The sequence below is a fragment of the Engraulis encrasicolus genome, chromosome 5 (assembly GCF_034702125.1).
Source record: "Engraulis encrasicolus isolate BLACKSEA-1 chromosome 5, IST_EnEncr_1.0, whole genome shotgun sequence".
Lineage (NCBI taxonomy): Eukaryota > Metazoa > Chordata > Actinopteri > Clupeiformes > Engraulidae > Engraulis > Engraulis encrasicolus.
Genome location: NC_085861.1, coordinates 37,610,974 through 37,618,473, shown reverse-complemented (window position 1 = coordinate 37,618,473; position 7,500 = coordinate 37,610,974). Strand labels below are relative to the sequence as shown.

The following is a 7,500-nucleotide window of genomic DNA, read 5'->3' as shown; positions in this document are numbered from 1 at the left end:
GGCATAATTTATACCTCTAAAACTGTGCCCCGTGTGAGGCTCGAACTCACGACCTTCAGATTATGAGACTGACGCGCTGCCTACTGCGCCAACGAGGCTGTGAAACCTCTTTTGAGTTTGATTGACAGGCCCATGCACGTCAACCAAATGGCAACCAAGTTGTCATGTCAAGCGCAGGTTCCCATCCTCTCACATTGGCCACATGGTAGCACCAGAGAACCAGCCTTGAATTGACAAGCTCCTGCGGCACTAAAGCAGAAATATTCTAGTAAGAGGAGATAGAACAGGTACATAGAAATTAACGGTGAAGATTCGTAACGCAAATATGGCGTCTACCCGCACATCTCCCGCCTTCCTGGTAACAAGAGCCAATGTGCCTGCTGAGCTGCGTTGCCAGTGATCCAATCATCTGGCTGCATCGGCGCACGCGAAATTATGCACATGCTCAGTTTTGAAAAGCCGTTGCTCTAGTGCCGTTATGGAACTACTGCGCCTGCGCTCTGTCAAAAAAACCGTGAGAAAAGTGGCTCAAAAAGCTTTATTTTGACTCGTATGACACAACCAAGTAGTCTAGATTGATCAGTTTTTCACGGTCGTTTCAACCATATGGTTTTCACAACCGCTGGGTTCCCCTCCGTCCTATACTCAGTTTCCCCATTCATTTTTCCCATTGACTCTCAGATCTGGTCTACTTAATCGCGAAATAGCACCCCGGAGGCGTCACCAAGATGGCCGCCATATGTCCCCTCTCATTCTAGAATCTCTCTGACTAAAGTGGCCAGATAAAGAGTTTGTAGGAATTTTGCTTAAAGGTGCACTGTGTAATAGTTTTTGCTGTTTCTTTCTAGAATGTATGCAGTCCATTTATTAATGTTACCTTTTTCATGACTACTTAACACCACCATCGAATTCTAAGTATGAATTATGACTGGGAAAATTGCATTTTTCAGACATGAAAAGGGGGATATTCTCCATGGTCTGCCATTTTGAATTTCCAGAAATAGCCATTTTTAACTGCAAAACTTACTATACTTTGGTCATACTAGTAAATATCAGTTTATTACTTAGTAAATAAAAAGATCAAAGTTTCAATGAGCAGCATAGCTGCAAAACCTGATCAGAGCTCAATCTTACACGGTGCACCTTTAAAAAATTCTATTAAAAGCAATGAAAAGCAAAAAAAATCCTTTGCTGTGGACTTCATGTTTTGCCATGCGTAGAGGGGAGCGTGTTCAGACCTTTGGACCCCTGCCAAGTTGCACAACACAGCAGTGCACAAATCCAGGCAGCATGGCCGGTTAGCTCAGTTGGTTAGAGCGTGGTGCTAATAACGCCAAGGTCGCGGGTTCGATCCCCGTACTGGCCAATTTCTATGTTTGGCACTCCTCCTCCCATCGTGTCAGACGGATATACATAGCTGACTCTGACACCTGTGCTGAAACCTGACGAGGATGCATCTTGCTTTTCTAATTAGTGAAATGGGCCACTACCACTGATTGGTCACAAGTTTGTCATGTCCACTCTCACAGAAAAGGGCATCGTCCCTGGGTGGGCTCGAACCACCAACCTTTCGGTTAACAGCCGAACGCGCTAACCGATTGCGCCACAGAGACTGCTTTTGGCATTTTTTCTTGTCCTTCAAAAGCTAGTGAATGGGAGTGTCCACTGTCGCCGACAGTCAGACAACTTTGATAGGGCCTTGCTTCTCGGGCCCCTCTCTCTGAGTGCGTCGGAGAGCTGCACATTTTCCCTGCTAGCTCAGGGTAGAGCATGAGACTCATTGGTGACTTGGTGTGTCTCGGTGTGTTTGAGAGTGTTGGAGGACGGAGGTACCCATGGGTCTGCTTCAGGTCATTTTCAACATGCTCAGTTTTGTTGAGGAGCCCATCGGTGGTTGGGTTCCATGACGGACTCTGATTGTTTTTGCTAACTGTAAGCAAGATATGGGAGGGCAGTAAACCGGGCTATCAGGGATAGTAGTAAATTCATAAGCACAACATTGTCATGTATTTTTATTTGTCAAGTTAAGACATCTTTAAGGCCACCAAAGTGCGCAGGGTTTTGTCCTGTAGGTAACAATCCAACAGTGAGAGAAATGTTGCCTTCCATTGAAATAATGGATGAGCTAACAACGACAAATATTGTTTTTGCTCTTTTGTGAGAGAGAACATCCTGTCGTTGGAAAATAATGAATGTGAGAGGGAGTTTACATATGGACCTTGTTTAGAGACATTGGTAATGCATCTACAATCAAAGTTTCTTCTTGGTGACCTCATGAAAACATGAGGCTACTTCACAGGGCCAGCTGTGAGCTCTCAAATGCAGCAGCTGCAAAGAAACCCCTCCGGCGCCACCCTAGGGGCGTATCCGTGGTCAACCTGATGGGTTTGGTTTGGGGGGAAAGACTGCATTCAAGACGGTCAAGGGACAGACGGGACAACTGCTTGGTCATATTTGCAATTTGTGCAAACAGCCTAAGCGGGTTTTGCCCTTGGTTTAAGGTAATTGGTTAGGCCGGTGACATGCTTGCAGCAGGACTCATGTACAGTATGCACTTTTCAGTCACAAATGCCTTTTCATGTGTATTTGATGTCAACACAGCAACCATTCATGCCACACAGCATGTCTGTGGCTAGAAGTGTTTCTAGAGTAGAAATCAATTAAGCTTAGGCTTTTCAACTATGCCACAAAACTCAATAATGGATAGGTTAAGAGATTGATTTGTCCATATGAAATTTGCAGATGCTTGTTTCGTGATGACTATTGCACCGCATGTCTATCAACTGTCATATCAATGTCAGCGCGATGCGGTCGACATTGCAAGGGGGGAAACTCATCAGTCAATCACGGCTTGTTGCTCTGCTTTTATTTGTGTTCGATTTTACAGTCTCATCAGGAAATTGGTTGTTCTCTCTGGTCACCCTACAACACCACTAGAAACTAAAGAAATGAAGGGTGATTTGAGTGTGTAGAAGTTTTATTTTGTACAGTGTGATATATGCTAAAAAGAGAAGCAGTGTGCGGAGGTTTATTCTGTACAGTCAATGATATATGTTAAAAAGAGAAGCAGTGTGGATAAGTTCTATTAAGTACAGTGTTGACTAAAATGACAAACAATTGACTAAGACTAAAATTGATTTTTGTCCTTTAGACTAAGACTATATTGGGAAGGCAATGACTAAATTTGACTTAGACTAAAATTGATTTTCGTCATTGTGACTAAGACTAAAGGGCTCTGCATACTTCACGTGCGCACTTTGGCGCGTTTGGCGCGAGAACCATCAATGACGTCATCACTTGCGCCAGACTATACTTCAAACAGGCTTTCGCTCGCATTTTCGGAAGTGCCCTCTGCTGTTCATGAGAGAAACTGCAGTATCTTTCGCAACTCGCAGCGTGGGTTCTATGGATGTATAAAATAGAAAGCCAAACACGGCTGCTGTAGGGCTACTGAACGTCTGACTTGTGACTTACCACATTGAAACATAGATTTTTGTTGTAGCCTACATTGCCAGATCATTCCAAGACCATGTGAGAGCATTGTTCTGGCGGCAGAATTATAAATAGATCGCCGAACACAACGTGCTTCTGAACAAAGTCAACAATTGTTTCACTGAACAGCATTTAAGAGAGAAGATAAAATAACTCTCTAGGACATTTTTATTATCCTCAAAATGATGCAGAATCCATTCTGTAGTAGCCTACAGTAGCTGTAGCCTCTCTTCGCAACTCCTGCTTTGTCTGACTTAGGGTTGTGCCGATAGACGATATCATCGTCCATCGGCGATGGACAGCTGGCATCACGATGGACGCAAACCATCGTGATGCCAAGGAATCTTGTACTTGTGTATTTTTGAAGCCGCTGCTATTGTAATCATTACGGTACTTCACATCAAATTTTGGTGACACATTACCGTAAAATCCGTAGTAGTAGCAGCGGTTTTCAAGACAGGTTGTGAACACAAGCCCCAAGCAGAGTGAATTATATAACTACGAAAAAAACCCACAATGGAATTAAAAAAAAACTTGTGAACTAAGCCCGACTATTGTTTGCTGCAGATGTATGTAAGTAGGCCTTAGTGCATATCGTTCATTTATTTCTGTGACCTAAGTTGTTGACTACAAAGGGGAGTCTTTACGCATTACCTAGCTGGCTCCTCCGGAGTAACATGACGATAAGCAACACGTTCGGCAATTGCGACCGTTTAACATTTCATGTTTAACGGTTCACCTCAAAATGTTTAATCGCTATTCGCGGTGGAGATGTCTTGTGAAGCAGCCACTCAAGAGTGTACACTTCTGATAAGCCCACTGTCAATAAGGTGAGCAAGCGGTTCCATGTCCGCCCACGTCTTCATGGCTTCACCGCCAGAACTAGAACTATCCATTGATGAGGAAAAAAAGTATCGATATGACCTAAAACAAAACATTCCGTATTCTAGTGCTAGGAATTGACCAAGTCGGGGCTAAAATCCACTGCAAAGCATCTCGAGAGGCAGTGTCGGCGCTATGGGGGGGCATTTGTAGGCAGTGCCCCCCCTAGTAGCCACTGGTGCCCCAGCACCCAACACAGGACAAAAAAATATATAAAACACTTTTAAAACCATTGCATTATGACTGTTCAATTTTAATATCCTTCACTGCTGTGAATTGGCTTGTTGTATTTTTACGGCCTATAAAAGTACAGTATAATCCTGGACACATATCGCGTCTGCGCTGAATGCGGTGTCCACCTTGCACTAAACTGTCTTGCTTACAGACATATTGGTGTATTGGTAGGGAGGAGGAAGTGTTTTCCACAGTAGTAGCGCGATCAGCCTGTGCAGTAGGTAGGTAGAAGTAAACGTGACTGCCGCCAGTTCTATGTGGTGAACTTGACTCGAACTTGGTAAATGGCAGTGCCCCCCTGTTGTTTACCTACGCCCCCCCAAGAGATGTGCGCTGGAGCCGACTCTGTCGAGAGGGCACGCAATCACGCATGGGTTCTCATCTCTTTCCCATTTAGTTTTCTGGTGAGCGAGAGGGGCTAAAGTTATAGCCTACTAGCCTGTGCAAAAACGCAGCGCATAGGTCGTCTTAAAATAGTTACACAGATAAATAACTCACAGATGTAACACATTTATTGACAAGTCTCCCAAAAACGCCACGCAATGAACTGTTGGTAAAGTAGCAAGCTCTGGGCTTGCAGGTGACACGGGAGGAGAGACGAGAAGGGCGAGGGGGAGGGGTCAGCGGGGGATCTCTGCATCTCAGCGACCATCTCTGTTACAAAGCAGCTGAGCAAGAACGCTGAGGAGGTTTAAAAAAAAAATTCCCCAGAATGTAATAATATTAATATATTTAACTTACTCTTAAATTAAATAGAATTAAATAATAACGTAGCTGAAGATGAATAATACAAATAAATCCAAAATATATCATAATATTTTTTTAAATTATTACTCCACACCCCCCACCCCCCCAAGACGATGTCATCGTCCATCGCATCGTCTCACTGTAAACATCGTCAGCTGTCAATTAGGGGGACATCGCCCAAGCCTAGTCTGCCTACCTACATGGTCGGTGGTGGCGCACGCCAAGTTACAAAAAATGTGGGGTGCACGAACTCGCGCCACGGCAGCTCGCGCCACAGCGTGTGACGTCATTTTGGGTCACGTGACGGCGCGCGCCATCGTCGCGAGTGAAGTATGAAGGAGGGTAGCGCCAGTCACGCCAAGTATGAATCCCCCTTAAGACAAAATTTTAAAAAGCTGACAAAATTAACACTGGGCCACATGGAGGCTCATTGGCCACATGGTGTCACCAGAGAGCCTCCATGTAGTCGTGGCCGAGTGGTTAAGGCGATGGACTAGAAATCCATTGGGGTCTCCCCGCGCAGGTTCGAATCCTGCCGACTACGCATCCCTATTGCTTGCAGGCATGGGGAGGTGAGAGCAGAGCCTGCTCTAACTTGCAGTCAGTTGAAGTGATCTGTGAAAGTGTTTGCCTGTGTGTGATTTCTGGTGTAGCCTGGAATGCTGCGTCTTGTTCACATGCTAGTTCTGATGGGCTCGAGAGTCGAGTCAAGTCCAAATTAAGCACAGGCGCGTTGGCCGACTCTTTCTGTCGATGATTGGTGTCATGAAACTGAAATTAATTGAAGTGAAGTTGTTCACATGTTCTGTAGATTGTGTCCGAATGTTTCACGTGGGTGTACTGTGTACTTTTGTCTTGGGTCACGTCACCTTGCTCCTTATCAAGTTGGCATGGGACGGTTTGTGCCGAAACCGTGCGATTGTCATGTCACGGGACTGGGCATGTGCGTAACGGCACAGTGCCCACTGTTCAAAAAAAAAAAAGAGACCGCGGAGGACGATGCAAATAAAATCCTACTCTTTTAACAACCATAGAAGACATAGACTGCATAGGATATTGAGTGTGGAAAGACTGATTCTATCAGCCAACAGAAAGGCATACTGTGACGACAGCAGGCTTGTACGAAATCCTGAATGGAAAGAATTTCCATTCAAAATAATGCCATAATACGAACACTAGGTGGTGCCATTACCTTGAATTTCTTTTAATTGAAGCTACACCACCCATGGGGCACCTAAGTCACGCCCTCTACTTCCTGGTTCATGGGGTAGAGAGAGTCAAAAAATAATTACTGGGCTTGAAATGAGTGTTTTTTCCGACAACAATCCAAACCTTGGACCTCCACTTATGCACCACAAGTCCACCATGACTCGCCTTGTTCACTTCCATTCATTTTTTTGCAACTGTCTGCCCCATGAACCAGGAAGTAGAGGGCGTGACTTAGGTGCCCCATTGAAAGTACATAGAACGCCACCACCTAGTGTTCGTATTATGGCATTACTTTGAATTGAAATTCTTTCCATTCGGAATTTCGTACAAGCCTGGACGACAGTTCAAGCACCGTTCCCCCCCCCCCCCCCCTCTCTCCATGTTAATGCATGTGGCTGCTCCCTGTCTTTTCTGACCAATTTCAATTAAATGAACATGACTTAACAAAAAATGACAGCTTAGCAGAACAAAGTTCTTAGCCAGGGTGACTTACGTTACAGTAGTTCTAGTGTATATCCACGTGGCATTGAATGGGGATTCTGGACAAAAACGCGACATTTCCAACAGATTCATGGTCACTGCGCTGTCCTTACTGCAATAAACTGTAGGCCTAATTATATTATGTAGCCAGTTAATCTCTGATGGAATGAAGAGGACTTTGTGCTGTAGTTAACATTGATGTTTAAAACTATAACCAAAATAAAATGTTATTGTTTTAACAGGCTCAGCTTAGACGTTTGGTGAAATATTCTTGTGCATACACTTAAGAAATAGTTTAAAAAGATGGGTTTTTTATCTTAAATTTCAACTTTTAACATAGCTTAATCCTATCACTTCTTCACTTAACAATAAATTTGTCTTGTGATTTTTCTTCTACGCTTCTCACGGTCGCCTGTTTCATGATAGGAAGAAACTGATCCTCAGCACAAGTCACAG

The 7,500-nt window shown here is 44.3% G+C and overlaps 4 non-coding genes across 4 annotated transcripts; 2 read left to right on the top strand and 2 right to left on the bottom strand.

Moving 5' to 3' along the window:
* Nucleotides 1-25: 25 nt before the first annotated feature.
* On the bottom strand, nucleotides 26-98 carry trnam-cau (transfer RNA methionine (anticodon CAU)). The gene has a single exon. It is a non-coding gene; the product is annotated as a tRNA-Met (tRNA).
* A 1,194-nt stretch (nucleotides 99-1,292) lies between these two features.
* trnai-aau (transfer RNA isoleucine (anticodon AAU)) lies at nucleotides 1,293-1,366 on the top strand. The gene has a single exon. It is a non-coding gene; the product is annotated as a tRNA-Ile (tRNA).
* Nucleotides 1,367-1,539: 173 nt separating this feature from the next.
* On the bottom strand, nucleotides 1,540-1,613 carry trnan-guu (transfer RNA asparagine (anticodon GUU)). The gene has a single exon. It is a non-coding gene; the product is annotated as a tRNA-Asn (tRNA).
* Nucleotides 1,614-5,817: 4,204 nt separating this feature from the next.
* trnas-aga (transfer RNA serine (anticodon AGA)) lies at nucleotides 5,818-5,899 on the top strand. Its single transcript has one exon. It is a non-coding gene; the product is annotated as a tRNA-Ser (tRNA).
* The last annotated feature ends 1,601 nt before the right edge of the window (nucleotides 5,900-7,500 follow it).